Consider the following 17500-nt stretch of genomic DNA (forward strand, 5'->3'; position numbering starts at 1 on the left):
CCCGGGGAGGAGGAAGAAGGCGGGGCTAATGTGTCTTTGTATGAGGAGGAGCGGCGCTCTGTGATGTGTCGTCTGTTTTGTCCCTGAATGGACTCAAAGACCCTCTGAAACCTGGGGGGTGGACGCGCTGTCTGAGTTGCCCCCGGTGACATCTGCCACTCTGCCTCCGTCATGTGACCTGGCAGGCAAACAGCAGCGTGAATGGCCTTTGTTTGGGAGGTCAGTGCCTGCTGCCCACCGACCAATCAGGGCACGGGACCCTCAGCCTGCTGCGGCATTCTCTGCTTTAAGGTGGAATCATGGTGGGGAGGATTTAAGGTGGAATGTTATCTTTGAAGTTTAAGGTGGAATTCTAAGCATAAAGTGTTTATTTCCTTGCTCTGTGACGGTGTCCACAGGAAGTGGAGGAAGTGTGTGTGTTTACCATTAGTGCTCAAAGAAAACGAACGCTTTGGTTTTTAAAGTTTAACATGAGTGATAAAAGGCACTGGTGCTTATCTGCAGGTAACCAGACCATCAGCCACATATGTGGGCGGAGCTTTAGCCTGTCACATATGTGGTTCAGAACTGAGAACAGGTAGACTCTGGCCCTGCCCATTCTGCATCACTGATGATTATAAGCTATTATTGAGGAGGTATAAAACACACACACACGCACGCACGCACGCACGCATGTTTAACACTGCAGATGAAAGTTTAGAATGGAAATCAGGTAAAAACTAAAAGTATATGGACACACTGGGCCTAATATAGAGTGTGACTGTCCAGATACTTTTGGCTCTCCTGTGTTTAGATATGTATTCATGGATATGGATGTGATGGCTCCTCATCCATACAAGTGTTATTCGTGTCCAGGTGTGCACATACCTGGCTGGTACTGCTGATGTACTGAATGAGGGTCTAAAGATAGACGTGAGCATATCCTGTGGACTGTCCACAGACTGATAGCAGGCCGGGCTGTGATTGGGGGATTCCTTCACACGCTGGTGTTTATATTCTGACCCTGCAGTCACGGTTTGTTGCCCCGCCCCTCCCCCTCAGACACTAACAGCTGAGCCAGCTTACACAGGCTTTGTTTGAATCCACCCCCCCACCGGGGTCCCCCAGTTAAGAGTCCTGGGGACACCCCTGTCCTATTGATTAGATGATCCTGGTTAGTGATCGATTGATTGTGTGCACCCAATCTCTCACACACACACACACACACACACACACACTCTCTCTGCTATTGTGTTTTCTGCCTTTGGAGTGAAAGAATGTGTGGGCGGGGCCTGTGTCTGATGTCTAACGTGTCCTGGGACCACACAGCGAGCCTGTTTGATCACAGGCTCGCTGTGATCCCCCCCCCCCGTCCTTGGTATTCAGCCCGGGTCAGCAGATTTCTCCGTCGTGCTTTTTCATCTGCACCTGTCGTGCAGTTGTCCGGGACGCTGCAGACAAAGATCATATTATGAGCGGGCTAATCTGCGTGTAGCTGGAGGAGGATCTGCGCTCTGTGGGAACCCGCCGCCGCCTGCCGCAGGAAACGCCATCAGAACCAGATTAACCCGTTCCCATGATGTCAGCGTAGTGTGGCCGCTCACATCAGAGCGCAGAACAACTGCAGACCAATCACGAACACCCAATTCTCACTTCCTGTTTAACACTTGTTAAAGAACATACGCCGTGTTTACAAACACACTAAGGTCAGAGGTCACCCCCTCTTCTTTTGTGTTTCAGTGCTAAACTATGAGAACGTTGCGGAAACTACCTCAGACACCGATGACGAGGACAGTTTCGGAGGAGGTGGCGCAGGAGTGGACGAGGAGGAGGGCAGTCCGGCAGGCGTGCCCGCTCTGGAGGCGTCGCCCCGGGTCGGCCACGCCCTGCTGTCCCACCGTGACCAGGAGAGCGCCGAGAGCGGAGATGGGTTCCAGGACCCCCATGCCTGGAGACGCATCGGTGAGTCACGTGGTCACCTGTGAGTTGGTGAGGTCAGAGGTCAGCGTGCGGTGTTTTGGGCCATGTTTAAGTGTTTTGTAGTTTTTCTGTTTGATTTTAAATCTGGTCTCATGTTCGGTTTCTGCTTCTCATTTTCTCACTGTTTTTGTCATGAATATTTTTATAGTTGTTTGTAGTTGCTGTTATTAGTGTCGGGGGGGTTGAATAGCTAAATGATACCCATGACTCGGGAGGATACAGGAGGAAGGGACCAGCCTCCATCAGAGGAAGAGCAGGGTAAATGATGTGCTCCTGTGTTGTGTTTGGACAGATGGGGGGACGGACGAGTACGAAGCCGTGGGCCCGGAGGCGTCTCCTCACGCTGTGGAAAACAGTGCAGGTGAGATCACACACAATCAATCGTCACCCATCAGCGTCATCGCCGTCAGAAGAGGTTTTATTTATATTTGTCTCATTTTATTTTTAGCTCTGTCTCCATACTTTGCTCCTTTGTTTTTTATAAATTTTTTACTTAACTTTACTGTACGGCTCTTTGGGATAATATTTTTTGTCTTTCTTCATCTTTATTTATTTGAGTAATTAAAGCTAATTAATGATAATGACTAATGATAATTAGCGATCGTAATTAAAAGCGTAATGTAAAATGTCCTGCTGAATTTTTGTCTTTCACATAATTTCCCGAGTAATTAATACAAACTGTGGGATTGCTTATTGGTGTGGGCGTGGCCTACAGCAGGCTGACTTCACTTGGTTCCTTCGCTGTTGTCGTAACTTTAGAGGAAGTAAACGACATCCCTGGTCATAATGGTCAATGGGCAGTCAGAGGACCCAGCAATGTTAGTTTAGGAGTCCCTCAGGGCTCAATGCCGGGTCCTCTGAGGTTGCAGTGTGATGATTGGTCCTCTGACCGGACGAGCTTTGTCCCTGCATCCAGGGAAGCGACTAGAGGGCATCCCTGAGTTGGACGAGTACTTCCTGAAGCGTAAACTGGAGGACGGCGACAGTCACTCTGCGTGCATCGCTGAGTACCTGCAGCGCAGCGACACTGCCGTCATTTATCCAGAAGCCCCAGACGAGGTGGCGCGCCTGGGCACGCCTGAGGCCACGCCTGAGGCCACGGGGCAGGATGAGAGCGAGCACGGTGAGAGACCGAGAAGACAAACTGAGCATTACAAATCGATTAATCATTTTTAAAGAGATTATTAGTCAAAAAGCTGGCAGCTCAAACATGTGACTCTGAAGCTTTGTAGAGAGAAGTCAACAAGCTGGCTTGTTAACGAGATTATAGAAGATTCAGATTTCACTGGTGCCACTCCGACCGCAACCTTTAGTATGATGTGTGTTTCTGTGACCTTCAATCCCAGACTCATCATTTTGACTGTAAAATCATCTCGAAGTTCAAAACAGTTGGGAGCTTCGGTCACGTGACTTTTCTGTCTAAATAAAGGGTTAAGGACATTGTCTCTTTCCTGACTTCTGACCTACAGACCTTGGACCCGACACGCAGGATGACTTCGCCCAGCTGCTCACGTGTCCGTACTGCGACCGCGGCTACAAGCGCCTGACGTCTCTGAAGGAACACATCAAGTACCGTCACGAGAAGAACGAGGAGAGCTTCCCCTGCCCACTGTGCGCTGAAACTTTTGGCCACCGTGCTCAACTGGACCGTCACATGACCACACACAAGCCTGCCAGAGACCAGGTAACGCACACCTATTACATCCATTTAAACCTTTATTTAAAAGTCTGTCACAGGAGTTCCAGTATGAAATCCATAAAGACAAAGTCTTCAAACGTTAGGACTGACTCCACGCTGGCTTCACTAACAGACAGAAAACTGCAGTGATCAGAGAAGAAGCTGCCGTCAGGTGCTGACACTGCACTGCATCAGCTGTGGATGCTGAGCAGCGGAGGAGGGAGGCTCGGGGAACTCCATCAGTACATGCGATGACTCAGATTAGTAATTAATCAGCGGCTGTGGTCCCTGCAGGGTAAAAACAGATAAAAATACACCAAGGCTGGAAATTTAAGCTGCGTCAAAAGGAGCAGAGGACCGCAGACGGAGCCCTGAGGAACGCCGCCTCATTCTGTTTGTTTAGAAGGGTGAGAGATCCACGTGGCTTCCTGCTGTCTAACACATGAATGAAGTTCCTCCCAGTTCTTCCAGTCTGCCCAGTCGCTCCATTATTAACCACCTCCGTTCTGGGTGTTTTTCTCAGCAGCTGTAATGTGTCATGCGTGGGAGGTGTGAGTGCGTTGACTTCCTCCGGCCATCAGACTCCACATCAGCTGCTGCTGCTGGAACCGATTAGATTCACGGCCTTCCTCTGATGCTCGGGCAGCCTCGGTGGCAGGCAGGGTGTCACACAGTAATCTAATCATAAGCTGGTGTTAAATGTTTCCTGCACACGCCTGTTTGCTGGCCCTCATGATCAAAAACTCACATTAGAGTCGGTAACTAAGCACTGAGTCATTCAATTTTCCAATTATGCTGTGATCGTAATGAGATTTCCTGAGTTTAGACCTCGGGTCTCCTCACAGAAGCACAAATAGCTTTCATACCTGACCCCCCCTCCACCAGCCTTAACCAGCACCAGATGGTCTTCTCCCTGCTAGATTGAAGACTCATAATCCTCTAAGTGGCCGTTTATTTGTGTACTTCCTGAGTTAAACTGTTAAAGAGAGAACAGGCATGTGTGCGTCGGTGAGGAGGAAGCAGATCTGTCTGTTCAGTCTTCACGGTTTGCCCCCGACAGCAGCGCCTCACTCAGTAATCATTGTTCACAGGCTTTCTACTGTGCTGCTGAGTGCTGCGGTAAAACATCTGTATGGCACGGCCTCACAGCTGTTCAGGCTGTGCTCGCACAGCCGGGACTGCTCCTGAGTATGCAGCACAAACACTCACAGCTGTTTGCTTCTTGCCGTGATGTGGCTGCTTCAAGCAGTGGCCACACTAATGCAGTTACATATATATATACAGTTAATCTTCACTGCATGACAGTGTGATAAGGAACGCGTGACAGTGCTCAGTCAGCACAAACTGCCCAAGCCCACTTTTATCCAGTTTAACCAGTCCTCAGTTCCTGCATGGATGGGTGGACAGGTGGATGGGTGGGAGGGTGGATGGTGAACGGACAGATGGATGGGTGGGTGGATGCTGGGAGCAGCAGTGTTTGGTTAGGATGGACCTCGTGCAGGTTGTGTTTGATTTGAGTCCAAACTGGTAAGATTTGCAGACAAAGACGTGATCATTAACGACGGTGGTTAAGAAGTTTTGTTGGTGATTCAAAGCACGTAATTTCTTTCAGCGGTAATTTCAGTTTAAACAAAAACATTTGTGTTTGCGTGTGAGGGACTGGGACAAGCTGGTTCATGTTGGAATAACGAGGTCCTGGCAGAGGTTCCCTGCTGGATCCCAGGAGATCTGCTTTCCTGCATTTGTGGAGTCTCCTCTGGGGTTGAACTCATGGTGAATGAGTGCAGATCAGAGCAGAGAGTAGAGCGTTTACTTGAAGCTGTTTTCTCTGCTGTAGACGACAGAAACAAGTCTTCAGGTTTGTGTTTCCTTCACCGATCATCTGCATGTGAGACGAAAGGATTTGAGCTCCCACTCAGCAGAGGGGGGAGGACGCTCCCCGACTGTTTGTGTTTGTTTATCTCTGTATTTGCATTTCAAATGTTGGGAATGCACCTCCACCAGAAAGTGTTACCTCTGCACAGCGCCACCCACGCCGTTTCTCAGAATGCCTATCAGATCTGCTTCACTAAATACTATTAAATTCCCCGTTAGCTCGTGCTCCCTCTCTGCAGCGACTCCCACTCCTCCTCCATCACTTCAAATCTGTTTTTCTCTCTGCAGCCACCACTGCTTGCTGAAGGAACTGGAAACCGCAAGTTCAAATGCAGCGAGTGTGGAAAGCCTTCAAGTACAAGCACCACCTGAAGGAGCATCTTCGTATTCACAGCGGTGAGTGGAGTTCTGAGGGCCGGATCAGAGCTGAAACTTTCCGCAGACACGGGTCTGATCCGGTCCTCCTCGCGTTTACATCGACTCTGATAAAACGCTGATTGTGTTCCACATCTGACTGTCTGGCTTCTGCTTTAGCCACAGTATTAATACATCTGACAGTCAACAGTTTCACTTCCCATCTTCATATCTGATCACGAAGCAGTTCAGCTCCAAAAAAGGAACATTTTCATCATGATGGTTTCTATTTTTATTGAAGATTCATCCACTGATTTTTCCATTGATTTGATTATTAAAACCAAAACCCAAAGCGTCAGTTACTGTATCATACATAGTAATGTGAAGTATACTCATAAAGCACCTCATTAAAATGAAGTTTTTAAAAAGAAAACCTTTCTAAAATAGAACATCTGGACCGCCTCCAAAATCTCGCTGCTGATCTGTTTGTTCATTTCAATTTTTGTTAGTCAGCAAACAAACAACTATTCAGACAGTTGCTGGTTATCGTTGAATTGTTTTAATCAGCGAATGAACCGATATTATGAGCTCTGAATAACAGTGGGGGACACGTTAGCTAAAAGATGTGCCAGAGGGTCAGTTCATAGTTAATCCTGGACGTCAGCAGCTGAGATGGTGCATGGATAACATACACTTTGCTGGTGTTGAAGGAGGAAAAGCACCACCTCCAATTCTGGATCAAAGGTGTAAAGATCACACTGGTGACTAACTGTGGACGAATGATGATGTTTTAAGTAAATACCTGACGTTAAACTATAGAGCACGTTTGTGGGCTGAGAAGTAATCCAGACGTTGGGCTGTGTTTCAGGTGAGAAGCCATATGAATGCTCCAACTGTAAGAAGCGCTTCTCCCACTCCGGCTCCTACAGTTCCCACATCAGCAGCAAAAAGTGCATTGGCCTGATTGCCCTCAATGGAAGAGTACGCAATGGAAATGGTGGCAAACTCGGCTCCTCTCCCAGCTCTACAACCTCATCACCTGGAAGCCCCGCCCTGGCCCAGCTTCGCCACAAACTTGAAAACGGGCGCCCGCTGGGGCAGCAAGACCAGCCACGTCAGCTGGACATAAAACCTGAGCCGATGGACTTCAACGACTACCGGCTATTGATGGCCTCACAGCATGCGTTTGGGGGACCCGGGGTCTACCTGAACGGGCGGGGGGGAAGCCCCTTGGGTTTTCACAACTCCTCCCAGAGTCCCCTTCAACATCTGGGAGGCATTGGGCTGGACCTCCAAATGCTGGGCTACGTGAGATCCCTTGGCAACAACCTGAGCGAGGTGCAGAAGGTGCTCCAGATTGTGGACAACACGGTGTACAGGCAAAAAATGGATGGAAGCCCTGAAGACAAGCTCAGGTCCTACATGAAGGAGTTAGGTGCCCAGATGGAGGAGACCAAGGCAACTCAGGGTGGCTTCCTGGTGACGGGCGACGGCAGTCCCACCAAGAGCATCATAGATTACACACTGGAGAAGGTCAATGAGGCCAAGAGTCTGATCGACGAGTCTAAGAGGCAAGAGGGTGTTAAGAAGGAGAAACCAAGCCATTCTGTGGATCTCAGCAGTGAGGAAAAGAAACATGAAAACCAGAACCAGTTCCTGCCATTCTCCTGCCAATACTGCAAGGAGACCTTCCCCGGGCCAATCCCCCTGCACCAACACGAGCGCTACCTGTGCAAAATGAACGAGGAAATAAAAGCCGTCCTGCAACCGGCAGACGGCTGTCCCGCTGGCCACCAGGGAGGGATGTCCTCCGAGGTCTCCAGCAACGACCGAGCCACCAGCCCCGTCAGCCACTTCAAGGATCACGTGTCGTTGCTCAAAGCTTATTTCGCCATGAACACTGAGCCCAACTCAGAGGAACTGCTCAAAATCTCAGTTGCTGTTGGCCTCCCTCAAGAGTTTGTCAAGGAGTGGTTTGCCCAGTGGAAGAGCCAAAACCACCACGGTAAAAAGGTCACCACCTCCTGACTGCAGTGGACCAGAAGTCAACCACAGATTGAACCGGTCTCCAATGTCACTTCCAGCTACAGATTTACACCGAAGCTTCACTAATGGCTTTTGCGAGTCCTCCCACCAGTTTACAACCAGCCGGCAAACAGCAGGGCAAAAACCACTAGAATCATTGGACCACTTGAGAAGCAACACTCCATCACCCCTTAACCTTTCCTCGACTTCCTCCAAACACTCTCAGAGTAGCTCTTACACTCCGAACAGCCTGAACTCGGAGGAAGCCCGCGGGGACACACCGCTGGATCTGTCGCTACCCAAACACATGGCGCAGAAGCGCGCCTCCGCTGGAGAGAAGCGGCCCAGACCCAATGGTTTAATCAGAGAGCACAACGGGGAGGCTTTGGGGCGAGAGCAGGTGTCTGGGCCCTTTGATTTGGTCAACATTAAGAAGGAGGTGCTGGGATCTGATGGTGGAGGGAATGCTATTCACCAACTGGAGAAAAGCACCAGTCCCATCTTTGGGATTAATGCCTTTGCTGGCGGACCTGTCTACACCTCCCTTCCACCTCACGGAGCATTTCCCCCACACACCTTCATGACTCCTGCCCAAGCGACCATCCCAGGCCTCAGGCCCTACCCGGGTCTTGACCCCATGAGCTTCCTGCCTCACATGGCCTACACCTACGCCACTGGGGCAACCACATTCGCTGAAATGCAGCAGAGGAGAAAGTACCAGCGGAAACCAGGCTTCCAGGTAAAAATCATGTAAAGTAAGGACAATGCGTTTTTTTTTTTTGTTCTTTCTTCTAAACAGAGCCAGCCAGGAGCCATGGAGGGTCAGTATTCCCAGGTTTTGGTAACCCCGACCTGCTCAGACTGGAGTGTGTTTGCACTGAAAACCTCCAAACTGGCCGTGTATGGCTCATGGTTGGACAGATAACAGCAAAGACAACAGGTGGCTGTTAGTTTTCAGGGCTTTTCATCTCCATCACACAACATGGCGGCTGGCAGTCCAAACCCGCCGTCAGCTCCGTTAGCTTTGATCATGATGACGTGTTTGCTCCACAGCACAGAAGTTGGATAAAGGGATTGTTTGTTGGGCTTGGGGCTTACAGCTGTCTGTATAGTGATGTGTTAAAAGTATTGTTGACCCAGCCAGTGTTGAGCGTGGAGAATTTTAAAGGGTCTCCCTGCCACGGGACCTATGAGCTGAGCTTCAGCGTTTCCACTGTGGCGTCTACATTTAACTGGTCTCATTATGGGGCGGGATGTGTTTGCTCCGACTGAAAGTAGTCAGAGTTTTCCAGGTTTCATGTCTGAGTATTTTTAAAAATGCAAAGTGTGGAAGTAATGCCAGAGAAAAAGAGGCTGGTTCCACAAAAGACTCGAACACCTCCAGATTCAGAATTTTTTGCCCTTTAAAGGAAAACTTCACTTCCTGTAAAGAAGGGAAGTTCATCTCCTGAAAACAAATCACAGATCAAATCTGGATTTAGTGAAATGCTGAGAGTTTTTCACTGTGCCATCATAAATACCGTTTGTCAGCAGCACCAAAGGTAAACAGCTCATAAGTCCCGCCCCTTGAAGCGCCGGTCACCGCTGACTCTTGGATGATTTGTATGAAAGCAGCTGCGTGGACTTTTTGGGAAAGTTCCTGAAATTGAAACTAAAAATGATGGTCAGCGCTTTGTTCCGGTCTCGTGGTAAACCTCTGACCTCAGCTCACCTGCTGTCAGCTGTTATCTGTAAACACACCCCTCTTTCTCAGAGTCTCCTGGGTGAGGGGGACTTACCGGGTTGGGCCTTTAAGCCCTGTCCAGACTTGGGATCATAGAGGCGGTGGGGGGGAGTCTCGTGGCGCGAGGCTGACAGGTGTGGGATTATCGGGGTACTGAAGCTCTGTCTCTGTCTCAGGGGGAGCTGCTGGACGGCACGGCGGACTATCTGTCAGGCCTGGACGACCTGACAGACAGCGATTCGCTGCTCTCCAGGAAGAAGATTAAGAAGACTGAAAGTGGTATGTACGCGTGTGACTTGTGCGACAAAACATTCCAGAAGACCAGTTCCCTCCTAAGACACAAATATGAGCACACAGGTATATATAACACTTGGACACTTCTTTTTACCCACCCAATGCCTCCTTATTTCCTCTGTCCTCACTCTTCTGTTTCCTCACGTAGCTCCCCACTCGTAGCTCTGCTTCTCTCTTTTGTTCTCTGCAGGCCGTGGCCTTTAACATGCGCCTTTCTTTTCAGCGGGGGGTAGGCAGCCTTTAATACAGAGAGCAGTACAAAAACATTCAGCGCCCCAAATATCAGCAGCACCTCATTCACACTGAGAGAGGAGGAGGAGTGCATGTTTGCATGACTGTGTGAAGATCAAAAGGAAATATTAATTACAGCCGAGAGATGGTCCATTTTTTTCCATTTTTAAACTGGAAACAAACAACTTATGATAACACCACAGCAGGAAAGGTGAAGCAGCAAACACTGTTCTTATTAAAGCGTCCCAGTTTACCGAGTCGCCCCGCAGGAAATGTGATGAATGTGGAGGCTTCAGTAAGACTGCAGCATTGTGGGGTTTAATGCTTTCATGAGATTTCTCTGCAGGACTCTTCTGATCCAAATCAAAATCCTAAACGACCCCCCAGCATGTCCTGAATAAAGTCAGTGTTTCACTAGTTTGGTGTCTCATCTTCACGCCTTTCGCTGCGTCACGGATAAAGGTAATCTGTGGCGTTAAGCAGAGCCACACCGTCAGACGACTCTGGCTGCACGGCGTCAGCTCAGTTTGTCATTTTCTCACTGCTCTGGAGATAAAATCAGTGCTTTTTAAATGAAGTTTGGTTCATGTCCTGCCTCACACATTAACCCACATCACTTCCACTTAATGACCCATTAACATGCAGCATATTTACAGCATTTCATGGAGCCTCCTTTCAGCTGCTCGTTATCAAAGGTAGTAACACATGGTAATGACTAGTTTTCTGTTCTTGAACACTCACATTCATCTTGATTTTACTTGTGTTTTTTGTTTTCTCGTCGTTCTCATGATTTTATTATTTAATATTAAATAGTAATTTTTCATTGACGGACGTCAGACTGATGCTTCCTGTCGTCAAATTCGGTGCTTGTCCTGGTGTTTATGATTTGGGAGTTGGAGGCTCACGGAATGATAATCATGTGTTGTTTGCATTCCTCTGGCATGTGATAGAACAAAAGCTGAACATGAGAACACGTCTTTGTTGTTCCCATTGATACAGGAAGTCAAACCTGCGTGTTTGTGCTAATATTGGAGTTTGGTTGATCTTACCTGTGTGCCGTCCTCACAGACTCAGACCTGCTCTACCTTCATGTCTTTCACTCAGTTGCATCACCCTCATGTTTCCCTCCCACCTCCAACACTCGAAGCAGGAATCTACCGTCTCAGTTATTTCTGCCGCAGTGTGTGTGTGTGTGTGTGTGTGTGTGTGTGTGTGTGTGTGTGTCAGAATGCCAGCTATGGTGGATGTTACAGGCGCTCCGGGTCTATTTGTGGCTATGATCTGCCTGTGTGTGTGTGTGTGTGTGTGTGTGTGTGTGTGTGTGTGTGTGTGTGTGTGTGTCGGGGTAAAGCCATGTTTTTGGTGCATGTGTGCGTGGGACGTGTGATTGGGCAGCATTCAGCCTGCCAGTTGGCAGCAGCTGAAGCATCCTGTTCAGACATAAGAAATTTCCGCCTGTACAGTCGTAGTAAACCAGCTCTGTGTGTGTGTGTGTGTGTGTGTGTTGGGAGCTGTTACAGCTGTTAGGGTTCCTGCCCCTCCTTAAATTTAACTCCGGAGCTGTGATGTCATCGCAGCTGACCGCAGGCCGCTGAAGGTTCGCGTTACCTCGTGGTGTCTCAAGCATGCCTCATTGTTGTTATGGCAACAGACAGACACTGAGGGTGTGATGAAATGTTAACAGGATGAGTTGAAGATTTTAGTTCAAACCTGTCATGTTTTTGTTGTTTTTGTTTTTTACCGTCAGCCAATCACCGCACAGGTTTCAAAGATCTGTAGTTCAGTCTTCTGATTGGTGATTGTTTCAGCTGTGTCTTTGAGTTAAGAGATTTTTTTCTGGTCCAGCTGTAGATTTATGTCTCTTTATGAAAAAACACGTGAGAGTTTTCCATGTAGATCAGAGCTGAAGTGATAAACCGTGGAAATAATCAGCAGACAGGTTGATAAATGGACAACATCACTTCCATTTTTCATTTTTTAAATTCATTTTTAACACGCCCACATTTCATTCAGCCTAGTCTGGATTAGTTACTGCACTTCATGCCCAGTTACAGCTGTTGTGCTGTGGACCAGATGTGGCCCAAAGATAATTAACATCTGGTTCCATAAAGGTGGAGCTGCGCCTGAGTTTAGGCCAGACTTCAAAATAAAGTCTAAAATCTTCTTACCTGATTAATTAATAAACACCATCCACAGAGTCCAGACAGTTTCCAGGTCTTCATGCAGTTGGAAAACCTTGGAAACACAAATGTTTCCTGGTTCTTTGTAGTGTTTGTACGTCCTCGGTGTCTGTAGCTGTTCAGAGTTTCTTGTTCCTTCGTTGGGTTTGCAGCTGTCTGTCATGTGCTGATTCACTCTGCTGTGTGTCTCCGTGTCCAGCTGTGTCCGTCCTGACCGTGTCCCACCCTCCATTGTGTTTCTGCAGGTAAACGTCCGCATCAGTGTCAGATCTGTAAGAAGGCCTTCAAACACAAGCACCACCTGATCGAGCACTCACGCCTGCACTCTGGAGAGAAGCCCTACCAGTGCGACAAGTGCGGCAAGCGCTTTTCGCATTCGGGTTCGTACTCGCAGCACATGAACCACCGCTACTCATACTGCAAGAGGGAGGCCGAGGAGCGTGAGGCGGCCGAGAGGGAGGCCAGGGACAAGGGAGGCGGAGGAGGCGTTGCAGTTGCAGGGCTGGAGCCCACCGAGCTGCTGATGAGGGGCTACCTCCAGGGGCTGGGGCCCCTTGGATACTCGGACCCAGAGGACCAGCAGGAGGATGGCGGCAGTGCGATGCTGAGGGTCAGCGGTGAGGGAGGAGTAGGACGGGAGGAGAGGGAAATGGACGGCAAGATGTCTGAGGAGGTGACAGAGCGGCAGGAGGGAAGTTTCAGAAAAGGAGAGGAGGAGCAGGAGTGCGACAGCAGGAGCCAGATGGACTTGATGGGGGACGTTGAGGGTAAAGGCTCGCCGCTGCGATGGACGAGAGTTCACGAGAAGGGAAAACAGACGGCAGGTCAGACCAGGAGGACTGATGAGGAGCAACAAAAGCTTTGGGACGCTGGCTCGATGCAGCTGCTGCTTTATGAGGGGCTGAAAGGAAGATGAGGGCCGGAGGGGACGGCGGTCATCTTCTCACACCAAATTAGTGTTTACTTTAGACTTCCTGCTGAGACTGATGGGTCACAAATGTGTTTATGGTCTGATTCAGCTTCGTTCGCGTTCAGCCGACCGAAAACATAAATGATTTTAAAAAGGCTGTAATGTGCAGTTAACTTAGTATTATTAACAAAACTCGTGGCCTCTGATTTATCAGGTTCAGTCTGATTATTTTCTCCTTCAAAGTGTTTGTTGACACCTTTTCTTAATGGAGTCCTGTTTCTTTAACATTTTAAAGTTTAAGTTCTGCCGGTAGCTAAAGTGCTGGGATAGTTCACAGCCAGAAAGGCCGAACTTTGAACCTCGGCAGTTCAGTCTGAAGCTCTCAAACCCTGAAGCTTAAGGTTTCTGCTGAGCTGATGTTAGATTTGATTGATAGATTTTTAGATCTTGGGCAAAACCCCAAGACCCCAAGGCACTAGTTTTCAACCTTTAAGTAAAAACACTGAAAATAGAGCCCAAAAAGCTTCTACTTAAATCGGACAAGCAAGCCTGTACAGTACAGAAGTATTTTTTTATTATTGTGTTTGTGAATCCAAGAGAAGACAGGTTTACCTTGAGACCTACTGAGAAACCAGTTTTGTTGTAGCAGAACACCATTTACTAAAGACACTAACAGCAACCGTAGCAACTCTGAATGACGTGTTAGGGTGAGCGATGGTCTCGGTCTAATTAGGGACTCTGTGGAATGAAGAGCAGGTTCAAGTTGTAGTTCTCTGAACACCAGGTGTGGTCTTTGAGGCGTACCGTCATATACGCGTGATCGTTAATGATCCCTGCTCGATTTTGCTAGGTTAGCTTGTTTTCATCACCATGATACCTAACACACATTCAGACCTGTGGGAGTTTTATGTGAATGAAATAATGATGCTAGCAACATTATTTGTATGATTTTAAGCATTTGAGGGTAAATCTTTGGAATCAATTCAATTTTATTTATACAGCGCCAAATCACAAAAAAAGTCGCCTCAAGGCGCTTCATAGATACAGAGAAAAACCCAACAATCATATGACCCCCTATGAGCAAGCACTTTGGCGACAGTGGGAAGGAAAAACTCCCTTTTAACAGGAAGAAACCCGCAGAACCAGGCTCAGGGAGGGGCGGGGCCATCTGCTGTGATTGGTTGGGGTGAGAGAAGGAAGACAGGATAAAGACATGCTGTGGAAGAGAGACAGAGGTTAATAACAGACATGATTCAATGCAGAGAGGTCTGTTAACACATAGTGACTGGAAAGGAAAAACTCAATGCATCATGGGAATCCCCCGGCAGCCTACACCTATTGCAGCATAACTAAGGGAGGATTCAGGGTCACCTGGTCCAGCCCTAACTATATGCTTTAGCAAAAAGGAAAGTTTGAAGCCTAATCTTGAAAGTAGAGATAGTGTCTGTCTCCTGAATCCAAACTGGAAGCTGGTTCCCACAGAAGAGGGGCCTGAAAACTGAAGGCTCTGCCTCCCATTCTACTTTTAAATACTCTAGGAACAACAAGTAGGCCTGCAGAGCGAGAGCGAAGTGCTCTAATAGGGTGATATGGTACTACAAGGTCATTAAGATAAGATGGGGCCTGATTATTTAAGACCTTGTATGTGAGGAGCAGGATTTTGAATTCTGGATTTAACAGGAAGCCAATGAAGGGAAGCCAAAAGAGGAGAAATCTGCTCTCTCTTTCTAGTCCCTGTCAGGACTCTTGCTGCAGCATTTTGGATTAGCTGAAGGCTTTTCAGGGAGTTTTTAGGACTTCCTGATAATAATGAATTACAGTCGTCCAGCCTGGAAGTAATAAATGCATGAACTAGTTTTTCAGCGTCACTCTGAGACAGGATATTTCTAACTTTAGAGATGTTGCACAAATGGAAGAAAGCAGTCTTACATATTTGTTTAATATGTGCATTGAAGGACATGTCCTGGTCAAAAATGACTCCAAGGTTCCTCACAGTGTTACTGGAGGCCAAGGTAATGCCATCCAGAGTAAGAATCTGGTTAGATACCATATTTCTAAGATTTTCAGGGCCGAGTACAATAACCTCAGTTTGATCTGAATTAAGAAGCAGAAAGTTAGCGGCCATCCAGGTCTTTATGTCTTTAAGACATTCCTGCAGTTTAACTCTTTGGTGTGTGTTATCTGGCTTCATGGACAGATAGAGCTGGGTGTCATCTGCATAGCAGTGTAAATGTATGCTATGTCTTCTAATGATGCTGCCTAAGGGAAGCATGTATAATGTAAACAGAATTGGTCCTAGCACTGAACCCTGTGGAACTCCATAATTAACCTCAGTGTGTGAAGAGGATTCTCCATTTACATGCACAAACTGGAGTCTATTAGATAGATATGATACAAACCACTGCAGTGCAGTACCTGTAATACCTACAGCATGTTCTAATCGCTCTAATAGGATATTATGGTCGACAGTATCGAACGCTGCACTGAGGTCTAGCAGGACAAGCACAGAGATGAGTCCACTGTCAGAGGCCATAAGAAGATCATTTGTAACCTTCACTAAAGCTGTTTCTGTGCTGTGATGAGCTCTGAAACCTGACTGAAACTCTTCAAATAAACCTCTGCAGATGATCTGTTAGCTGTTTGACAACTACTCTTTCAAGGATGTTTGATATGAAAGGAAGGTTGGAGATTGGCCTATAATTAGCTAAGACTGCTGGGTCTAGAGATGCTTTTTGAGTAAAGGTTTAACTACAGCCAGCTTGAAGGCCTGTGGTACATAGCCGATCATTAGAGATAGGCTGATCATATTTAAGATCGAAGCATTAATTAATGGCAGGACTTCTTTGAGCAGTTTTGTAGGAATGGGGTCTAAAAGACAGGTTGAAGGTTTGGAGGAAGTAATTATTGAAGTTAACTCAGAAAGATCAATTGGAGAAAAAGAGTCTAACTTAACATCGATGGTACTAAGAGTAGCTGTAGATAATATTACATCTGTGGGATGATTATTGGTCATTTTTCTCTAATGATAAAAATTTTATTTGTAAAGAAGTTCATGAAGTCATTACTAGTTAACGTTAAAGGGATGGTTGGCCTCAACAGAGCTCTGACTGTTTGTCAGCCTGGCTAAAGAGCTGAAGAGAAAAAATCATAGCCTGAACCTGATGAGTCAAAGGTCATGAGTGTTTTGTGTGAAGTTTGGTTTGGATGAGCCCAAACGGAGAGGCGGGTCCACAGGAAGTCTGAATACACTGGGATCTATTATTGTTATTATCAGTGTTAACGTTTAACTTTTAAAACGCCTCCACGCCGCAGGTAACCTCCGTCCAGTCCCTGAGCGGAGACTCGACCCCATGAGCGTCCCCCCCCCCAAGCTTGTGGGACCGTTAAAATCCACATTATGCAAAAAACAAAAGAAGAAGAAGAAGTCGTAATGAGTATCACTATAATGAAATGAAGCTGTTTTTAATGTACAGTATTATAAGGCCTAAAAGCTGTGTGGTGCTATGTTGTTCTTAACTTTCGGTGTGTTGTTGTGTTCGAACCTCACTTCAGGAAATTGCAACTCCACTCCCTGAATCACTACAAAATAAAAGAAAAAGGAAAAAAAGAGGGTATACAGCCTCGAACACTGTCAGTGTTAATGTCCTATTTTATCTCCTTTTACTGTGATGTTTTTATTTTTTATTCGACTTTATTATTTTGCCAACTAACCACATGACTTTGGGCCTCCTGATTTGTTTTTTTACGTGGAGGAACATTTAAAACCTGTGTGATTTTCAAAAATAAAACGTGGAGTCTTAAAGCGCAGAGGAAATGAAAATGAAAGGCAGAGCCCTCTGAGTGTGTTGAATTTCTCCAGAGAAAGCCTTATTATATGCAAACCTTTCACCTGTGCCATCCCTGTACAGCGCCACCTGTCCTCTGCTTCAGTATTAAAGTGACGAGCTTACCCTGTCCGATTGCGTCAGTGTTAGCCGTAGCAAGGCGTCAGTTTCTTAGTTTACACGTTTGTGCAATTTTCTGTGTTTCTGTTCACCTCAGTATTTCTGTCAGTATTACTTTTGTTTTTAATTGAAGAGAGAAATGTTACATCTCCCTCAGAGCGCTAACAGACCCAAACCACAGAAACCATCTGTCCACATGGGAGCTTCTTCTCCATACAAACTACAAACTCCCAGCAGACCTCCACTGGGCCAAACAAGGAGAGGAGAGCACAGGCCTCCAGACCAGCTATGGCACTCAGCAGTCCATCACTCCATCATTTAATGCAT

At 47.3% G+C, this 17500-nt stretch overlaps 1 pseudogene; it reads left to right on the forward strand.

Annotated features, from left to right (window-relative positions):
• The window catches only part of LOC113007778 (zinc finger E-box-binding homeobox 2-like), a 36732-nt pseudogene extending 23178 nt beyond the window's left edge, over window positions 1-13554 (forward strand).
• Window positions 13555-17500: the final 3946 nt, after the last annotated feature.

This window comes from Astatotilapia calliptera, chromosome 16 (assembly GCF_900246225.1).
Source record: "Astatotilapia calliptera chromosome 16, fAstCal1.2, whole genome shotgun sequence".
NCBI lineage: Eukaryota > Metazoa > Chordata > Actinopteri > Cichliformes > Cichlidae > Astatotilapia > Astatotilapia calliptera.